This window comes from Gavialis gangeticus, unplaced genomic scaffold (assembly GCF_001723915.1).
Source record: "Gavialis gangeticus isolate Ggan-Ray unplaced genomic scaffold, GavGan_comp1, whole genome shotgun sequence".
Classification (NCBI taxonomy): domain Eukaryota; kingdom Metazoa; phylum Chordata; order Crocodylia; family Gavialidae; genus Gavialis; species Gavialis gangeticus.
In genome coordinates this window covers 28661681-28683697 of record NW_017729000.1, presented here as the reverse complement: position 1 = coordinate 28683697, position 22017 = coordinate 28661681, and positions in this window count along the sequence as shown.

Here is a 22017-nt window from a genome sequence, read left to right as displayed (position 1 = left end):
ACCCTCTGAGTGCGACCCCTCAGCCAATCTGCAATCCATCTGACTGTGTAGGCATCGATGCCACAGTCACCTAGTTTTTTAACTAGGATGGGGTGAGAGACGGTGTCAAAGGCCTTGCTGAAGTCCAGAAAGACTACATCCACCGCGACACCTGCATCCATGGCCTTGTTATATTACCCACTAGTTATAGGGCTTGCAGTCTCTCCCTCTATGGGGGCCCTAGCCACAAAAGCATGGGTTTCTTCAACATTCCCTCTGCCTCCCAATGCGGGTACCCAGCCAGCTGCAAGCTCCACTCCAGCCATTGGGTTTGATGAGGGGACCCCACAGGTGGGCCCTTCTTTAAAGCAGTCAGAATCCCAGGCTATGCCTGGATCTTTAAAGAGGCAACACCTACCAGTCTCTCCCCCTTTTCAAGCCCCAAAACCACAGCTAACATTTCCTTCTGCAATGGTTCATAGCGAGTCTCTGTTGGATAGCACCTGGCTCCAAGCCCCCAATAATTCCTAACTATCCTACCTTTGGTGACTTTGATGATATAATACCACACTGATGGTATCTCCCCAAGCTCCGGCTTCCAAATACTTAGGGGTGCTGGGGTCCAGAGGGAGTAGGGGAGGGCTCTCTAATATAGCTCGTGGCATTTCCTAGTGAAATCCTTCCTCCTCTTCCCCTCATGGCATAGTTCACTTTTAATCTTCAGTGCTTGATAGAGTGGGTGGGCTAGGGCTGCAAAGTTTGGAACCGCTGCCCTACACCACCCCATCAGTCCCAATTGGGACTGTAACTCTTTTCGGGTGTTGGGAGGGGGAAGTTGGGTTAGCACCTCTTTAGTTTGTTCTAGAATCCCCAAGCCTTGCGCGTCCAATTGCATACCCTAGTACCTTACCAAGTGCTGCACCTCTTGAACCTTCTTCTTGTCCACCCGAAACCCTGCCGTTCCCAAAGCCTGTAGCACCTGGTGAGAAATATTAGTATGCTCCCTGGGAGTGTTTGTTCAAATCAATATGTCATCCACATAGCTTTGGACCTGTGGCAGGGAGTCAAGTGCCTTTTGTACCTGTCGATGTGCTAATATTGCTGAGTTGCACCAGCCCTGGGGCAGGCGCAATGGCCAATACTCTGAAACATGAAAGCGAAAATATCTCGGTCACTTTCCCGCACTGGAATCACCCAGGAACAATTTGAGATGTCAATCAAGGTAAAATGGGAAGAGCTTGCCTTTTGGGCTGCATCCCACATTTTGGGAAGGGTGCTAACTACTGGGCCTAATTTTCTTGTTTTTTTTTATTCACCTCCTGATAATCTATCACCATTCTCCACTTTCCACTAGCTTTTCAGACAGGCAAAAAAGGGGAGTTCCACTGAGAAATGGACTGTTGCAGGCTCCACCAATCCAGCCTGCAACAGTCCCTGCACCATTTCACTCATCCCTTTTTCAGCCTCAGGGCTCAGTGGATAGGGACGCAAAAAGCATGGCTTCGCTCCTTTTTCCAACTTAACTTGTACTTCAACCTTGGTATTCCCCACATCCCACTCTGAATGGACCCATGGCCCATCCCTGGGCATGGGAACCTTCTTTTCTAGGGCCATCTCTCTCTGGTGGGGCCCATCTATAACACAGTGACTCAGGATGTTGGTTCCCAAGATTCACATTTGGTGTTGAGTGGCGGTCACTACTGTTGGGACCTCCTGCCTTCCTAGCTTCACCATACCCTTAACTTCCCATCCTCTAATTGTTCCACCCCCCCACCCCTTTCAGCACTACAGGGTGTCCATTGGGGGGGTGGTCTTCCCACTGGAAGATTGTTACCTCTGCCCCTGTATCCATCAGGAACCATCCTGTCACCTCCACCCTTCATGCTTAATCTGGGCAAAAAGGTACTCCCTGGAATCCCCAGGGACTTACCCCACTGGGAGCAAGGGAGGGGGTGTCCCTTACATCCCCTCCCTGGGCCCCCCCTAATCTAGGTGCAGGTTCTTCAGGTCAGAATAGAGTCCAACTGGGGTGTTGTGCTCTTCTGGGGGGGGCGGTAGAGGGGACAGCTGCAACTGCATGGTAGTCTCTATCCTTTTCCCCAAGGTTATTCTCTCTCCAAAGTCTATACAACTCACCGGTGGGTTTCCCATCAATTTGCTCTAGGGGGATTCCCACCTTCCTTAGCTCAATCCAGAGCTGTCAGTGGGGAATCTTCTTTGCCTCCACTGACATTTCTTTTACTACTGCCACCTGCTTCAATTTTGGGTGTTCTCCTGTCAGGTTAATTAGAGTCTGCAACCCCTGTATAATATCTTTTAGGGGATTGTTCATCCAGGTATCGTATCGTTGCATCAGAAGACCCTGCAAGGGGCCTGTCCCCTTATGTAGGGTGCTTTCCCATGTGGTCCCAGTGACTATGACCCACAGGGGGTCATTCTCTAACTGGTTCCCCAAAGATGTTTCAATGAACGCATCCCTGCTTAATTGACGTATCCCCCCACCCCATTCTGCCCACTTTGGCTCTCTAGCATGTTGATCCTTGGACAATTCCCAGGCATCCAAGGATTTTAATGCAAACCCCATTAGCTGGTGAGCATAAAACCCTGACAGTCATGAATCTATTCTCAGAGAGGCTTGTGCTGACTTATACCACTCTCCTGTGAAAATTTTTGCTATCACTGCTAATGCCTCTCGGGGAGTGAAAAACTTGTCTAACCCCTGAGCTACTACTCGACTAGCCCATGTGGCCCAGATTTTCTTTGCATCTTTTGCCGAGCCTACCAGCTCAGTTTTGAGGTCTGTTGGCTTGCAGGGAGTCGCCTCATATTCCTGCATGCCAGACTGTCCATTCTGAGCCTGTCGTACCTTGGATTTCATAATGGCACTTACCTTAGACCCCACCAGAGGGGAATCCTCCGGAACAGGAGTCGTTTTCTTTTCTGTCAGAGCCGAGCGCCCCGGTGGCACGGTGGGGCTGAGTACAGATCGAACAGGTGGGATTAGCGGCGAGGAGTCAGAGCAGGTGGACAAGCATGTGGTTTCAAAACAGAACTTAATTTTATTGTTTACTTACGCTACTAGATGGTAAGGTAGTGTAGGCAGGTCAACTTGGTTACAGAACGAGAACGAGACTGGTGAACGGTGATGAGAAGCGAAGATCGAGAAACGAAGCTGAGGTTGGTAATGGTGGCGGTGACGAACAACAAGAACGAGGTAACCGGAACAAGATGAACGAGTCGTAGACATAGAACGGGTGCTGAAACGTAGATAACTGGAACGTGATGAGTAATCAAGATCGTAAATGATGAACGAGTAATCAGAATGCAGTAAATGGGTAGTCAAAACCAGAATGATAATCAATAACAAGTAGCCGAAACAAGACGAGTGTTATTAAGAAAGGGTACGCTGAGGTACGACGGTGGTGGGGAGACCAGCGGAGCTCTGGGAAGCGAACCAGGGCTCTAGGCCTAAGAGGCTCTCCTGAACCAGTCTCTGCGGTAGCAGTCTCTGCTCAGGTTGGGTCTGCTCTCCACTGTGGGTGGAAACTCACAAGCCTTAAATATGATTTGGTCAGCCAATCAAATAGTTCCCCTTTTGGAAAGTTCTAGCTCATTCTGGTATAAGCCTGGGCATGCGCATGTTGCCAGTTCAGATTACCTTATGGCAGAATCATGATTGACAAGCATGGGGTCAAGTGTGGGGCATGTGCAGGGCATGCTTACTAGCTCTCTGGGGATTTTCCACTTGCTTGTCTGCGCATGTCTGTGCTTAACCCTGTGTTAGCCAGCACCTTATTCAAATTTGGTTCTGACATTTTCCATTCCTGGAATGATGAGGGCAGGTTGGTCACCCTGGTCTCCGACCAGATTGGTCGCTGCCACTTCTCTCCCCTCCCCTGGTTCTGGATCCTCTGATGGCAACAATCCCCACCATCTCCCACAACAAAGAAAAGGCACCTTCTAGTAACACAGTTTTCCCGGACTTCCTGCCTGTTTGCCACTGGGCAAAAACTCCTTCCACCAAGGCGATGGACCTGAGGTCCCTCAACCCAGGGGACGCCCATGGATGTACTCTTTTACTAAGTTCCACTAAACTAGTGGTTTTTCCCCAGCATGTGATCATATCCACTACTACTTGGATACAGCTGGCCAGGCTGCCCTCAAGCAGGAGTTTTCATGCCCATATTCTCCACCATTTGTAGGGGCTCCCTCCCTTCCCAAGGGGGAAAGTGAGTAACCCACAAGTCGCACGCCAAGGTAAAACCCAGTTAAAACTCTTTATTGCAAAGAAAGCAGTATACACACACCAAATTATTACTGTTGCATGCTTACAAACCGCTAGTGTATCAGGCTGGAGGAAAGGCGCTCCACACCCTATCCCATATATTACCTGCTAGGGCTCTGGAACACCACCCTGTGTCCAGGGTGGCGAGACTACCTCCTTTATTGGGTCCTCAGCCTTGTCCTCCCCAAAGTAGTTCCACCTAAGGCTTTGTTCTTATGACCTTTATACCTTTTGCTCTCCCATCCCCATGGGATCCTCCAATCACACAAAGCTTCTAGCCTTATCACCCTTTACAGATTAGAGCAAGCCTCATTGTATGCTGCTAAGCAGGGTCACCTTGGGCCTTGCCGCAGTTCCCCTTTTCCATAGCCATAATTTCTGGTATTTTTTCCAGACTTGTTAGTTACTCAAAGCAGTTCCCTTTTCTTATTTTCAGCAGATGCATTAGGTCATTATCCCATGGCCTCTGGGTTCTGTGAAGCTGACCCCCCCTTCAGGGTGTCAGCATGGCCTCCTTCCAGAAGCCTTTTTGGGACAGGCCTCACAGTGGGGCAACCAGAAGCTGAGTCCTCCACAGAGATGCTCTGTCTGCCAGAGCATCTCTGTGGTTGGCCCTTGCCCTGGTGCTGAAGCATGCTGCCTGCCTGTGCAGCTGTTACTCCTCATGGGGGCTGTAGCCCCTGTGGGGGACAGCAAAACATTTAAGTACTTAGAATTCATTATAATGATAGAGACACTGCTAGGTGTCCAAATTCCTTTAACACTGTAGATACATCAATAAAACTAATCTCTCTCTCTCTCTCGTGGTCTTTTGTTTTAATCATGGAGGAACATGGATTTTGGGGTATTTTACAGAGTGACTGTGGGATTTTTTTTATCAGGGATTTTTAAGTTTTTCAATAGGGAACACCATAATTCCTGCTAGGGAGGTCAGTGGCAGGACCCTTCTTGCTCAGAGCTGGCACCTTGGACCCAGCTGGCTGTGACTGACCTCCTGGCTAATTGGGGCCAGGAGGACATGCTTTGACAGTTCAAAGCAGGCCACCACACTGGTAACATATTCTGGGTGATAGCTGCCCAGATGGCCAGGCAGTGAGTACACATGGCAGCAGTGCTGCACAAAGGCCAGTTCTGCAGTCACAGCCCACTGGCCCAGAGGAGCAGATGTCTCTACTGGCTGTGCAGTCCCCATCTGGGTCTGGCAGGTATGTAACAGGTCACATCCAGGCAGCAGCCCCCACTGCCATACTGCTGCAGGGTGCAGGGTGCAGGGACCTCTCCGGGCTGCTTCAGCAGTCCAACTGGCACTGGGGTAGTATCTTCAGGTACCAATTGGCTGGGCCCCAGAAGCTCCTGAGGGTGAGTAGCCCTGAACTACTTGCCAGGCCAGTTTTGTGTACTGCTGAGGGCAGCACAGGTGCTGGCCCCAGGCTCTAGCTCCCCCTGGCTCCCTGATCTGGAAGAAGCCAGGCAGGGTTATTTGGCCCCAAGTGGCACAATTTGCTCCACAACAAAGTGCATGTCGGAGCATGTGTGCTGAGGCAAAAAGCCCTGGCTCAAATTTGCACCACTTGTATTTGAGCTGCTGCAAGCGCACGTGCTTGCATGTGTGGATGCACCCAGTAAGATCTTTGTCAAATATGACCAACTCTTCTGTACTCCTTTTCCCCTCAGACTGACCTTCTAGGGGATCCTGCCGATCAGCTCCCTGAAGGAGTCAAAATCTGCTTTTCTGAAGTCCAGGGTCCATACTCTGCTGCTCTCCTTTCTTCCTTTTCTCTGGATCCTGCACTTGATTATCTCCTGGTCACTGCTTCCCAAGTTGCCACCCACTTCTACATCCCCCACTAATTGTTTCCTGTTTGTGAGCAGCAAGTCAAGAAAATCCCCAAGGTGGTCTCTCCAACACTTGCACTAGGAAGTAGTCTCCAACACTCTCCAGAAACTTCCTAGATTGCCTGTGCACTGCTACACTCCCAACAAATGTCAGGGTGATTGAAGACCCCATGCAAACCAGGGCCTGTGATCTGGAAACTTCTTTCCTCAGAAAGAAAGCCTCATCTATCCTCCTGTTCTGGTGGTCTACAGCAGAGCCCCACCTTGACATCACCCTTACTCTTCACCTCTAACCTTAATCCAGAGACTTTTAACAGGCTTATATCCTGTTTCATATTGGAGCTCTGAGCAATCGTATGCTCTTTTACATAAAACACAACTCCTCCTCCTCTTCCCCCCTGCCTGTCCTTATTAAACAGTTTGTATCCCTCCATGATAGTGCTTCAGTCATGAAATCCATCCCACCAAGTCTCTGTTATTTCAATCACATAATTCCTTGACTAGGCAAGGACTTCCAATTCTTCCTGTTTGTTGCCCAGGATCCATGTGTTCATGTACAGGTGCCTGAAGTAAGTAGCCAATTGCCCTACTTTTTTAGTAAGAATGAGGATTCCTCCTCTGTTGCCACCTCCTCCTTGTGCTCTCCAAGTCTCCTGCTTCTCCACTTGCCTCAGGGCTTTGGTCTCCACCCCCCGCCCCCCAGTGAACCTAGATAGAAGTTGCTCTTCCCTCTCTTAGTCAATTGGATCCTGTCTCTTTCTAACAATCCTTCTTGGAACAATATTCCATGGTCGAAGAACCTGTAGCTTTTCTGGCAACACCAACTGCATAGCCATGCATTAATCTGTAGGCTGTGTCCACTCCTGCCTGGGCCCTTCCCCTGGACTGGAAGGATAGATAAGAACAACACCTATGCCTCTGCCCTCTTTATCCTTTCACCCAGAGCCCTGTAGTCACTTTTGGTCTGCTCAATACCCCCCCCCCAGCAGTATCATTTGATGCTCACATGGATGAGCAGCATGAGGTAGTAGTCAGAGGGTAGAGCGAGTCTTGATAATCATTGTGTCATGATTATCCAGGTGAGCAGAAGACCTCTTGGGACAACAGGTTAGGCTAGCAGATTCCTCTGTTCCTTGAAGAATGGAGTATCCAACTGCCACCATCCATTGCTTACTCTTCGTGGCAATGGTCTCAATCCTCTCCACCTTGGGGATTCCTGGCCTAGCATCTTCCACCAATTGAATGCACACCTCCTCCTCTGTTGCTAGTTCTCTGTATCTGTTCTCCAGGAAAATCCCTGCAGGTGAGGATGATGACTTCTCCTTGCTTTCAGACATCATAAGCTTCAAGCTTCCACCTTCCCGGGAGTCCATGCCCTCTTCCTTTTCTAGCACCATCTTTAGAAGTCCTTCCTCCACAGCACCCCAACCCCTGTATCTGACCATATTGGGGAGCCCCACACTGTGGATTCACCAAAATATGGTCAACTCAGCTGTGGTGGTGGTGAGGGTGTGGGATTTCTCCCCATGCAGCTGGACCAGCATGAGTCAGTGATGAGCCCCCTAGGCCCTCCCTGCTTGGCCAAGCCAGCTCAATAGAAAGAAGTTTTGTGCCCCAAGGCCTGTTGCAAACTCCCTGGGCTACCCGGTGCATTTTGCTGGCTGCTCCAACAAACTCCAACAAAATATGTGAGGCAGCCCATGGAGTTTGTGCTGGGTGCTGGGGATGGGAGTATTCTACAAAAGGCAGGAACCATGACTTGGTGCAAGGCTCCAGGGCTGCCCAACATACCCCTGGTGATATCCCTGCCTGGCTGACAAGAGGCACAGGTAGGACCAGGTTAGAGAGCAGAGTCACTGCTGCCTCAGGTCTATGCCAGCCATAGGTGGGGCCAGCTCTGGCTCAGCCTGAGCAGACACCACAGCCAAGGCTAGCCTGTCTGCCCTGGAAGAGGGGATAGTGGGGTCTCTAAAACATGCTGGCATGCTGGGGGACTGGGATATAACTTGAATCATGATGGAATCTGGGACAGAAGTTCCATAGACCAGTTTAATATAAATCAATTAAGTTTGATACTACATCCATTCAGGTTTATTTTAAACTGGTTTTGGCCATTTTGTGAGTAGTTTTATGTGTACTGGATTTCTGTTCTGTTCCAGATGTAAACAGGTTTCTGGTCACTTATACTGGTTTATATGTAACTTCTGTCTCTAGCCCATGTGCTAAAAGCATAATAGGCAACTTCTTCTATCAGTCTGCAAACAGGAAAAAAGGCAACAATTCCAGCTGCAATTACTTGTTCTTTTCTGTGAATTCCTCTTAACCCAATGGAGCTCACATTTTGCAGCCAGAGGCAGGGATAGCCTTGTCTTTGGTAAAGCAGTATGGTCATCATGTATTAGTGTGTGAACTCACTGACCTTCCCACTCAACATTTTACACGTAGTAGACACAACCTGAGAGTCCATGAGCAATGAGGTGATCCATGTGAAGCTTCAGTAAATTCCATGTCCTTGTCCATGCTGACACTCTTCCGCACAAAATGATAGTGCTTGGTTTGTTCCCACAAAGGAATGTAGTTTCAGAGTGTCACAGATGGGAAAACTTTCATGTTGCATCTTCTCCCTTCACAGGCGACTGGTAGGGGATGCAAGGGGGTGCACAGCCCCCCGATGGGGCCTGTGCCCCCCCAACACCCAACACTGATGCTGTCAGTAGGGCTTGTGCCCCCTCTGATTGGGCTGCCACTGCCCCTTCCCTCCACCCCACCCCTCCCGGATTCAGGAGGCACTCATGGCTCTCTTTGTCAGATTTGATTAAATGAGTTGTCTATCTTCTGCCTGAGAAATTCCCTCTGCATTTGAATCCTTTTCCTGCCTGATGAGCTGCATAGGTTTTCTGATCAAACCATTGTCCAATCAGCTGCTCCAGCTGTCTGAACCCACTCTGCTGTCTAATTCAGCCCAGCTGCTGTCAGATCCTGTTGGTTTTTTTACCTTATCTTTCTTCCCCACTCTTTTCCAGCTCCTGTTAGGTAGGGCTGTTCAAAGCTTCGGATCATGATTCAGATTCAGAGATGATTCAGACGATTCAGAGGCTGAATCTATGAATCCAAATCAAATCGCTAGAAGCTTTAGGCTTTCCAAATTGATTTGGAAAAGGTTCGGCGATTTGGAGATTCAGCCATAGGGTATAATAGGGAATCAATAAAATATCTATAACTTTGTTGACTGTTTGCTGATTTGGATTAACCTTGCAGGATTGGTAGCCTCTCATAAGGGCACAAAGTCTGGCAAATTTCAAGGTGATAGGTGCAGGGATTTCTGGGAAACTGCACCTCAAAATCCAGAAAGCAAAACTCATGTCACGTGTGTGTGTGTGTGTGTGTGTGTGTGTGTGCGCACGCGCCGTGGCCACAAAGCCTTCCAGCTGTCAAGGAGATAGGTGAAGAGGGAGTCTGAAGTCTGAGTTCTGGAGCCCTGCACCTCAGGCCACAGGCAGGCAAAAATCATGACACGGGTGCTTGTGGGACTGTGTGTGTGTTTAGGTGTGCCTCTCCTAGCACTGGGGCCTCTGCACAACATGGCAGTATGCCTCTGTGAGACCTCCTCCTCCCCCTACAGCCTAATCTCAGTCCACCACTGTAAATGACAGCAGGTCAAAATAATTTAGCTGGCTCAACACCAATAGCACCAGCACCATCAAAGGTCCCCAGATGGAACTGTTACATAGCCTTTCTTTTTTATAAAGGACAGCAAGAAGTAAAGATGTTGTGTTTGATACATGTTACTCATAGTGTGTGATGGCTTATCTTGTGTTTTTATGTTTATATATTTATTATGAAAAAAATGAAATGGAAAAATATATCTTAGGAAGCTTTTGGGTTGAAAAACCTTTTGTCAGGCTGGGGAAGTGCCTGCAGTTGGTCCTGGATGGAAGGAATAGTAAAGAAGCCACAGGCTGGCCTGGCATGCAATGCAGGCAAGAAAGCCAGTCAGTAGAAATGGAAATGGAGGCATCAGGGGGTGAGGGACAGGCTGGGGGGCGGGGAGGGGATTGTAGCAGCACAGGTAAAAGTGCAGAGGTGCAGTTTTTCAGAAAACCCTGCACCTTTCTCCCTGAAAGCGTGCAGGCTTCATGGCCTCAGCAGGGGGTACCATCCCTGCAGTTTTCACCCCCCTGTGTCTTAACACACACACAGTGTCACCTATGAGTTTTGCTTGTCAGCAGTTTTAGGTGATGTCCCAGAATCCCCTGAACCTATATCCTTGAAACTGGACACGCTTTCTGACCTGAGCAAGAGCTACTATCCCTGCAGTTTTCACCCTGCTGTGGCTTAACACACACGTGACATGAGTTTTGCTTTCAGGATTTTGAGGTGCAGTTTCCCAGAAACCCCTGCTCCTATCACCTTGAAATTTGGCAGGCCTTATGGCCTTATGAGAGGCTACCACCCTGCATGTTTCATCCAAATCAGCCAGAAAACAACAAAGTTATAGCTATTTCATTGATTCCCCATTATACCCTATGGCCAAATCTCCAAATTTCCGAATCTTTTCCGAATCTTTTCCAGATCAATTCAGAAAAGCAATTTGAATTTCCAAATTGAATTGACTGAATCTTGGCATAACTGTATGACCCACTGTTTCTGGAGTCCAGTTACGTATCTTTGCAATCAGATGTTTTTGTTATATTATTTCTTCCACGCCTGATTGTGTTGTCTTGGTCAGTCACTGTATTATCAGTCCTGCAGGTGCCATTGTTGTCCACTTCTGGCTGCCTAATTAGCTGTTTTATTTGCTGTATGGACAATCACCTAATTTCCAGATTCTCCAAAGATCTCTTTTCTACTCTCTGGTCTTTCTTGCACCTAATCTTGTTCTGCTGTGCTCTCCTCATGTCTCTCTTATCAAATGAACACTTCTTTCATTTTTTGATTTCTTATCAGCCACTCTTCAGTGTCCAATTTTGTTGCAACCATCTCTGCTGGCAGATATTTAGATATCTAAGATGTTATTCCTATGCTCCATTCCTATAACCATTTTTAGTCATTCTTACTGCTTGCATCTTCTCCATCCAATCAATTGTCATTTTCTCTTGCAATATGACTTCTATCTGATAAGTTCTTTCTGGTATCTAATTCTGCTACTGGTTTGAATCCCTACTGTCTAATCATCGCAGTGATCTCTTTTGTATTAAGTCTTGTATAATTATCTACCCTTGCAGTTTGGGGCAGAGCTTCCACTGCCCTACCAGTGAAGTCTCTTGAAACCTTGGAAGCAAGTAACTAGACTGCATAGCACAACAATGCATGAGACATACTAGGTTTTATTAACGTAATATTACAGAGGTAAATATGTAAGCAGATAAGTACATCTATGCAACAGATGCAATTGCCAGCACCCTTTTAAGTGGTGTGTTTCATTGTTCACAAATCAAATTGTGGGGGAGGGAGAGGAGAGGAGAATCATTACCTTTTCCTTTCTTCCCAAGCCCCTCTTCCTCATTTATTTATTAAAATTACATTTAATACCTTATACTTGACTAAGATGACAAGCCTAGCTTATCATCACCAAGTCTAGCTTATTAAGTCTGAGACTGTAGTTCTTACTACAATGGTATTTCAGAAAGCAACAGCATTTTAAAAATAAAACTATTTTGTGTGCCTTGATTATTTAGTGGACATAAATTCTCTACATAGTTGTAAATGACAGGTGTGTTCAACAATAATACCATAAGTGTTCCTTGATGCTGTATAGTTTTCCACTCATGGCACACAAAATGGTTTTATTTTAAAATTGCTGTTATTTAACTTTATGCAATAAACTCTGGAGCCATTTGAGTAGGAGGAAACTGCTCATGTGTGCCCAGGACAAAAGCAGTTTGAGCCAAGGCAGAGCTGTTCTGGGTTGGCAACAAGCTCAGGGGGTCAGCCCTGGGCTCTGGGTGGTGGTGTTCGGAAGCAGAGGGACTAGCTGGGGCACAGGAATGCTGAAAATGTGGATCCATGTGGCTAGGCAGCAGGCAGGCCCCACACTTTAGCACCTTCATGCCCCAGCCAACCCTGGCCACTGTCTACATGTGTTTCATTGACAGTAAATTACTCAACAATACTATCTTATGGTGCAGTTATTTAATTTACTGTGCCCTAATACCAGCACACATGTAGGTGTTGACACTTTACTGAAGAGCTAATTAGTCAACTCGAGTAAAGTGCACATGTAGATGTACCCACTATAATTAAGGAGCATTGTCTCCAGTTGCTGGATGAGGAATGTAGATTGATTACCTTTGCCTTCCTGAACATGTTAAAAGTATTTGAGGAGAATAAAGGCACATTATAATGTTACTAAGATCTTTACTATGTATCAAATGAGCAGAATTGTATTTCATGACCAAAGGAAAGTTTGTGGAATTCTTTACAGATGTAACTTACCCTCTCTTCACTAGTGAGTTGAACGAAATTCTATAATATACACTTCAGGCTGCGTTCTGTGCTTCAGCAACAAAGTATGGATATTGGGGCGATAATTCTCATAAGTGCAGTAGAGACTAGGGCTGTGCAAAGCTTTGGATCACAATTTGAATTCAGAGATGATTTGGATAATTCAGAGGCTGAATCTATAAATCTGAATCAAATCACTAGACGCTTTAGGCTTTCTAAATCGATTCAGAGCTTCCAAATCAATTCAGAAAAGATTCGGCAATTCAGAGATTTGGCCATAGGGTATAATGGGGAATCAATTAAATATCTATAACTTTGCTGTTTTTTGGCTGATTTAGATGAAACATGCAAAGATGGTAGCTGCTGCTGAGGGAATTAAGCCTGCCATCAGCACAGCTAACATATATCCAACACAACATCTTTACTTCTTGATGTCAATTCCTTTATAAAAGAAAGGCTCTGTGACAGTTCTGTCTGGGTACTTGTGTTGCTATTGATGCTACTGGTGTTGAGCCAGCTAAGTTATTTTGACCTGCCATCATTTACAGTGGTGAAGCAGGCTGAGGCTGTAGGGGAGGACACTGCCATGTTGTGCAGAGGCCCCAGCACCAGGAAGGGCACACCTGAACACACACACAGTCCCACAAGCACCCATGTCACGAGTTTTGCTTACCTGCGGCCAAAGGGGCAGAGCCCCAGAACCCAGACTCCCCCTGCACCTATCTCAACAGCTGGAAGGCTTTGTGGCTGCAGCAAGGGCTAGCACCCCTGCAGTTTTCACACCCCTGTGCCTTAACACATACACACACACACACACACACACAATCACATATGTCATGAGTTTTGCTTGTCAGCAGTTTGAGGTGCAGTTTACCAGATACCCCTGAACTTATCTCCTTGAAACTTGGCACACTTTGTGGCCTCAGCAAGTCCTACAATTTCTGCAATTTTCACCCCTCTGTATCCTAACACACACACGTGACAGGAGTTTTGCTTTCAGGACTTTGAGGTGCAGTTTCCCAGAAACCCCTGCACCTATCACCTTGAAACCTGACAAGCACCATGTCCTCAGCAGCATCTACCATCTCTGCAAGTTTCATCTGAATCCACCCAAAAAAACAAAGTTATAGATATTTCATTGATTCCCTATTATACCCTATGGCCGAATTGCCAAATCTTTTCCAAATTGATTTGGCCAAATTGAATCAGAAAAGCAATTTGGATCCCTGAATCTGAATTGGCTGAATCTGAATCAAATAGTTGCCTATTCACACAGGCCTAATAGAGATGGATAAATGTGCCCACCCGTACCTTCTATATATAATGCTGTCCAGCCAAAGTCTGGCCCAACATGTGAATTAACAAAAGAAAAAGTCTCCCTTTCTCTGCAAATGTGACAGGCCCATACTCTAATTCCCCCCCGCCCCCAACATTATGTCTGTACTTGGGTAAATCTGAAACAGGATTAAGCAAGGTCACCTTCCCTGATAGACCTGATTGAAAAAAAAATCTTTTAAAACTTGCATCTATCCATGGGTATTGCTTTGTCTTATCCACTGCTACTAACTTTGACATGAAAAAATTGTTTTCATCAAAATGCCTATGAAAATTTCACAATGAGAAATTTACTTTCCACCACCCATTTTTCTAGAGAAAACATTTTTTGTTTGTTTGTTTAAAGTGAAAATATATTTATTTCCTCATTAAAACTAGGGTATGAGAACCCAAGGAGGAGTTGAGGAATGAAAGCACAAAGGGTACAGTGGCAGCAAGAAGCACCAGCTGCCATGCTCTGCCAAATGGGAAAGCTGGGCAGCCAAGAATTACTTTCTCTTCCCCTTCCTTTGCCCCTGCCTTTACTAAATCCCATATATCATGGTTTATTTTATGCAGTATGATGTCTTGGCCGTATCTTGAATGTTGGCATATGGTACAAAGTAGGAGTATCTACACATACACTTGCTGTGGCGTCAGTTTACTCATGAGTAAATTACTTGCACGGAAATGGAGCCAGGCAGGCATCTACATAATCAGGAAAGCAGGAGCAGATTTGCTGCCAACCTCCTCCCGCGCCTTGGGACCATGCAATAGGCCCCGGCCACCACCAGGTGGAGCTCCAGGATTCAGTTGCAGCTGGCAGCACCCAGCAGTCTTCTTCAAAGGCCTTCGCCCCCCTCCCCCCTTGCTTCTCTCTGGCCAGGACCAGTGTGCACAGCACAGGGATAGCATGTGGCAGCACTGTTCTCAACACCTCTGCCTCCTCACACCATGGCTGCCCCTGGCCCTGCCCCTGTCCTGGCCCCTGCCCCTGGCAGTGATGACTGGGGCCCCTTTCTCCAGCTGGTTACTACATGGAGCCCACTGGCCCACCATACTGACTGTCACCTGGCCCATGGCCATGGCCATTTCCCCCTTCCCCGCTTCCCACTGCCTGCCCACCTGCCACACACCATCCCAGAGCTGCTAATGCACACCTGCTGCCTCAAGCCTGTCCACCTGGCCCAGGACCCTGCCAGGGATGATGATGATGATGGGCTCCGGAAAGCCACTTCTGGGGCCACCCTCACCCTCCTGAGCCCACCAGACCCTTACCGCACCACCTCTGGGCCCACCAGACCAGCCAGGACTGGTGGTGGCATATTTTCCAACACACCTGGCATGATAAGCCATGGCTGGAGGCCTTCAGGATGACCTGGGCCACCTTTCAGAATCTTCTGGAGCAGATCAGGCCACACCAGGATTGGTGGGACACTGCCATGCATCCATCCCTCCTCGCAGACACCTGTCTGGCCCTCACCCTGCTCGAGCTGGCTGCACCCCACCTGTGGTACATTGGCCACCTGTTGGGTGCGGGCAAGGCCTTCACTATGGAGGCCATCCTGAAGGTGTGTGGCACTATCCACGACATGCTGGGAGACACAGTGCTCCACATGCGTGACCCCCAGGTAGTGGTAGTGGGGTCCTGTGTCCTGGGATCCTCCCAGTGAACTGGGGCCTGGATGGAACCCACATCCCCATCACCTGGCTGCCCCATGGAGACTGTCCCTATTACAGCTGGGGGAGCTTTCATTCCATGGTGCTCCAGGCTGTTGTGGAACACTGTGGGGCCTTCATGCATGTGAGCACTGGCTGGGAAGGCAGCACCCACAGCACCTGTGTCTTCAGGAACTCTGGATTTCCAGGCCTAGTGAACAGTGGACACTTCCCATTAGGGGTGCCAGACCTGCAGTGGGTGCCATGGAGGTCCCACCCCTCATCATCAGTGACCCCACCAACCTGCCTCTGCCCTGGCTCATGCATCCCTACTTCAGCAACCTGGACCCCCACCAGGCCCACTTTAACTGCTGCCTGCATCAGACTCATACCCTGGTGGAGTGTGCCTTCAGCTACCTCAAGGGCTTCTGGCACACTCTCACTGCCTGCCTTGAGTTCACCAAGGACAAACTTCCTAGGGTCATCATCACAACCTTTGAGCTACATAACATTTGCAAGGCCTGAAGAGGAGCTTTTCCATGAGCTTTGGGCAGAGGAGGCACAGCATGCAAAGGACACTAGCTATGGCAGCAGTGACAGCAGCAGACTCTCCCCTCCAAGTCCCCAGGAGAGCCACACATCTGCCAGGAGGGGCCAGGGCACTGACTGCAAGAGGATCTGGCTGATCACCTTCTCCAGCATTCCCCATTCTATCCCATCTTCATTCTTGCCCATGGACCCCCTTCTCCCTCTGCCTACCCCCGAGCAGCACAGTCATTGAAGACACATCTCAGAAAAACAAGTTTTTATTCTTGTCACATCAGCCAGAGCCCCCTTCCACCCTCACTCCCCAACAAATAGAGCATCCTTCCCCTTCCTTTCCTATAAAACAGAGCAACCTTCCCCCCTAAACCAACAGAGCCCTTCCACCACCCACCCACCCCTCAACAACAAAATTCTTTCCTGTGAAAACTATGTATAAGATCCTTTGTGTGCCATCCCAGAGTGAGAGGCTGTGGGGACCTAGGGGGCAGAGCCTGGGGACAGGTAGGCAGTAAACCAGCCTCTGTTCAGTCTCCCGTGGGTGTCCATGACACAGCAGGTAGGGTGCTCACTCAGGGGCAATGGTGGCTGATGTTCCCATGGTACATGCAGCATCCTCTCCAGCAGCCAGTACGCAGGAAGATCCAGCTCTGCGCCCACGTGGAGCCGAGGTGAGCAGCAGACTTAGGCCAAGGTGTGGGGGCTGGATGGAACAGGACAGAAGGTGGTGGCAGGGCCAAGGGGACCTGGATGCTGGAGGCATTACAGGACCTTCTCTCAGGCCCATGTGGGGGCTTGCTGCTTGGTGGTGGGTGGCTGCCAGGGGCCAGGAGGGTCTAAAGTTGGGGGCCGGGCAGCGGGTGGCATGAAGGTGACTGTCAGGGACAGAACGGTGTCCAGCATCTGACATTCATTGTCCACAGCCTGCTCCCACAGCACCATTACCCACTTGCACTCCAGAGCTAAGAGTTGCCTGGTCCCATGCTTCCTCGCAAGCCACATTCTCCACCCACCACCTGTCCTGGTGGGCCATGCCCTCCACCCGTGAGGCCCAAGCATCGGCCAACCTAATGTCTATGAAATCTATGAAATATATGAAACACCTGATGCCATGGCTCCAGACCCCCCTCTACTTTGGCAGGCCAGCCTGTCTTCTGTACTGCCACCAGGCCATGGTGCCCACAGTGGGACATGGGGTGACTTGGACAAGGAGCTGCCCATACCCTCACTCTGCCTGCAGGGGTCTTCTCCAGGGAGGTGCCCCAGTGCCAGCCCCTTGCTGCACCACTGCTGTGCCTCAAGCATACTCCTACTGCACATCATGGGCCATGCATGAGGAGCTGTTTGCATGGACCAAGTGGTGGCCAACCCACTACACCCTGCTGTTGCTGATGGCCATGGTGCCCTCAGTGAACCCACATATGTGGCACAGGACCTTGAGCTACAATGGTATGAAGGGCAGGGGCTGCTCAATAAAGTTTTGTACTGTCTCCCACCTCCTTGCATGCTGTAGTGGGGGGAATCCAAGGCCAGGGGAGTTCAGCTGGGCAGGGCAGGGAGGGGGGGGCAGGGGCAGGGGCAGGAGCAAGGTCTGGGGGAAAAGGCAGGGGTCATTATGGTGAGGGCCCTCCCCCAAGTGTGGGGCTTATCATGTGGCTGGGGTTGGCATCTCTGATGGCTTCACATGGTCACAGCTGTCAACAAGGGCTTGCAGCTCTGGGCTGTGTCCTCAGACAGCAGGGTGTGGCAGGTGGGTTCTTGGATGAGGGCTTCCCCCAGGAAGAAGCTTGCACTGCAGGCAGCCAGTGGTATCATGGCAGACCACACCTTGTGGCAGGGGCTTGATCTGCAGACCTGGTGTGCCAGGGCTCCCTGAGCTGCTTGTGGAGACTGCAGCCAAGGATCTCAGTGGGATGGGCTGCTAGATGCCCTAGGAGCCGTCCCCAGTGATGTTTAGTTATGACTGAGGGTCCCTCATCCTGTAGACAGAACCCCTGAGGCCTGGGTCCCAGGGTGCAAGGATATCTGTCAGTTGCTCCATAAAGGGCATGGACTTATGGGCACTTCCCAACTAACAATTGTGGTCAGTGATGGCAACCCACTGTGCCCACAAGCCTTTGACCTTTATGCGGCACTGCTATACCAACCAGTTGGGCCTGTGCTTCTGCATCCCACCTGACAGCCCCTCATAGACATGGGCGTTGGAGCACCCATCCCACTCAAACTGGTGCTGCAACTCTGCCTTGTCCCAAAGCACCTCAAGGTCACCAGTCTCTTCCTGCTACCATCTGGGGCCCTGGGTGGTGGGCACAGGTGTGGACACGGGCAGTGGCAATGAGGAGGCCATCATGGGTTCCAAACCAGCACTCTGGGCCTCCATGTGGCTGTCCCTGTGCTGCTGGGCCTGGGCAGCTGCCTCCAGTGCCCAGCTCAGGGGCCCAGCATGGGACTGACAGCCATGCAGCTGAGGCAATATCCTGCAGCCCCTGCAGGCTTAGGGCAGGCTGCTAGGAATGGGCTGTGGGCAGCTAGAGCTGCTTCTGACTACCAGAAACTTCTTTCAGGTGGGCCTGGGGGCTGGCAGGCCTGGCTGGAGCCTGCAGCAGCCTGGAGCAGCCTGCAGATCTGGATGTCACAGGCCTGGCAGGCACGCAGCATTGCAGTGCCAGGCAGTGGGTCCAGAGTACAGGTAGGCTGGGGCAGCTGGTCTGTGGCCCTCTCAGGAGGACAAAGGGGCCTGGAGTTCCCTCAGGCTCCCTGCTGGTATGCCCCAGGGGTCAAAATGCCTGTGGGCTTTTAAAGGCCTGAGACAGGGGCTGCCATAGAGGAAGCCTAGCTCTGCAGCAGGAGAGGCCTTGGGCCTCTCCTGAGGCTGCCTTTCTAGTGGCAGGGCTGACCTGGGAGCACATTTCCTCCTGGGTCACATCTACATGTGCATTACTGCACAATAACTAATCATGAGTAAATTTGATACCTCCATTTGCAGCATTGAATTTACTCACAATTAGGGGTTTTTACTGCTCGTTAGGCCTGCACACATGTAGACATGCATGGTTAGTGCACAGTAAACTATGCTACTGAGCAGTTAACCATTTCATGAAGACATGCCCAGTATGTATATTTTTGCTACTATATGCCCAACTTTATTTCTGCCAACTAATATCAGTCTAAGTCACCTATAGTTTAGTATTAACCATAAGTTATCATCATAAGTGCTGTCAATTTCTTCGCTTATATCTACATATTCCACTACAGAATGCTTTTAGTCAATCCTCATTCAATAGCAAACTAGATTGTCCAGAATGTGAATCATTTATATTTATATTCTGATGCTAAGTACAATCAATTTCTGGATTTACATATACTTACAGCCAATGATACTAGCTACTTTGTTTAAAACTATACTCTAACCCATAGGCCAAGTAACAGAAATTTTTTATTGTACCATGTGGCCACATTTGCAATCTGTTACTCCAAAAATATTCTAAGCTGATTTTGCAGTGGTCCTGTCCAATGTATATTTTCCTTCTTTATTGTTCTAGTGATTTCAATACTGTTTTAAAATTCTCTTTATTTACATAACAGATTTTAATTAATTATTTTGTTCTGTTTTCATTTGTTTTAGATGAACCTTTTCAGTTCTTTGCCCATTATTTTCCCTCTGTTCTCCATAATGTTTTCCCTGCCTATAATAAAGTCAGTGAAAGTGGTAATAGCTTTCTTCATCCAAAAAGTCTTTTTTTTTTCATTTTAAGCTGTGTGACTTCATATTCTATGGATAATAAAAAGGCAGACTTACTACCTACAGTAGAAAAGTGGATGAAGCTTTTATCATTATTATTATTATTATTGTCACCTACTCTAAATAGACACCGGCAAAACTATGCACAAATGTCATACTGCTGATTGCTTGTATGTCTATTAGAATAATGAATGGTCCCATTCACAGTAGAGCCCTTCAGCAGGATCTGCTTTGACTATCTGGTATAAAGGCTCAATAAAAACACTTGTTCTACATGTTTAAAGCCACGTAGAAGTTTATCATGCTAATTTAATGCGTTTTATGCTGTCTTATCACTGAAGGCCTAGCACTCTGTTGTTTTCTTAAAGCCATCCTCCTGACTTGGGAGAGTAACAATTCAGTTTTGGCATGTTGTTCTCCAGTAACTAGGGAAAGAAGGGGTGAGGCACATTGTGAACATGGCCAAAAAAAAGAGAGGTGTATAAGAAACAAAAACTGCAATCCTTCAGATCACCTCTGTGCCACCTGCCCTATCCCAACATAGACAAACACAGTGAAAACTGCAAGAGATCTAGGGTTATTTAAATTAATGGGGGAAAATTGGTAGTGTAAGAGTGATGCTGTAGCCATGAAAAATTGTCTTAGTAAAGGACAACTATTCTTTAGAAAGTCCATGAACCTGTGTAAACAAAAAAATATTTAATTTATAGTTACATGGGTTGGTTATTCAGGATAAAATAAAACCAATAAGCTAAATATCTTATATGTTACAAATACATTTGGAGTGACACTAATTAAGTCATTGGAGGTCTCCAGAGATAAGTGACCCTTCCATTTTAGAAAAACTTTTGTCTGGGATATTTTTTTAAATTTGAAAAGAGTTTGCATATAGGCTTAGTATATCTTTGTTAGCAAGACCTAGATTGTTGCTTAGTGTACACAGAAGTCATAATAAAAAGCGTGGGTAAGGAGTTACTAAACTTGCTAATGATTAGAAGCACTTAGCAGGAAAACAGGTGAAATAGATGTCCACAACTTCCCTTGGAAATTCTTCATGACAGAATCTTTAATTAACAGCAGCAAAAAAAGTAAAAAACCCTGCATTTCTTTAAAAACAAAACAACAATAAGAACTCATCTGATTCAAAACTAGGTTGTTAATTAATGCTCAGAGTCCAAACTTTAGTTTCTGGATTAATTACAGAAGGCCTGCTCTCAGTTTTTTAATCCCCTGAGATGTTTTGATATCTGGTGGGCAGTAATACCACCATCTGTTTTGTGAGCTGATTGTTAGTTCTTACTAGAATCATTAAAATCTTGAAAACTACGTTGCAGGCTATCAAGGTTCATAAATGTTGTACATTTTAAAAATAAAATGTGCTTATGTTCTCCCGATCATTTCTGCAACAAACTTTCAGCTTGCCTCCCACACCTGCCATGGGAAAGCATCTGGTACAGGAGAAGCAGATTAAATACCTGCCTATCAGATCACACAACAATTTCAACAAGTGAAGTGAAAATTACAGCCTTAGATTCTGAGAAACACTCTGACAAACATGTTCTTTAAAATAAAAGCCTTTAAAATAGCAATTTCCATCTGGTGCTGGAAATACAAATCAATCAGTGTTGGATGTCCCAGTTAAACTCTCAGCATTATATGTAGTGTAAGTGGTGCATTCATCTACATGCGTGTATGTAAATGTTTATATTAGGAACAAAGCTGAACACATATTTGTCAATAATTGCCATTGGAAGGAAAAGCCATATATACTGTATACTGTTCAGGACTCTCTTGTTATGAAATAACTATATTTTCTTATTCTTTCTAAAAATAAATAAATGACTGGTTGAGGCTATTTTATATTTATATTTGTAGTAGGAATTAAAAGTTATACATTTAGGATGCATCCACATGAGTGTGCACGTGCATCTTGCAGCATCTCAGAGCCCTTTGAGACACTGCAAGTGGCACATGTGAGAATGAAAAAATGGTCTCCATGCTGCAAATTTGCAGTGCAGGGGCAAAATTAGACCTCTGGCTATCCAGGTGTAAAAAAAAAAAGTGGGGGGAAAAAGCAGGGCAGGGCATGATCCCAGACCATGCACTGAGGCAACCAGGGGCTCAGTCCTCCACAGAGATGCTCTGATAGCCAGCCAAAGCATGTCTATGGCTGGCCCTCACCCTGGTGCTGAAGCACGCTGCCTGCCCATGCAGG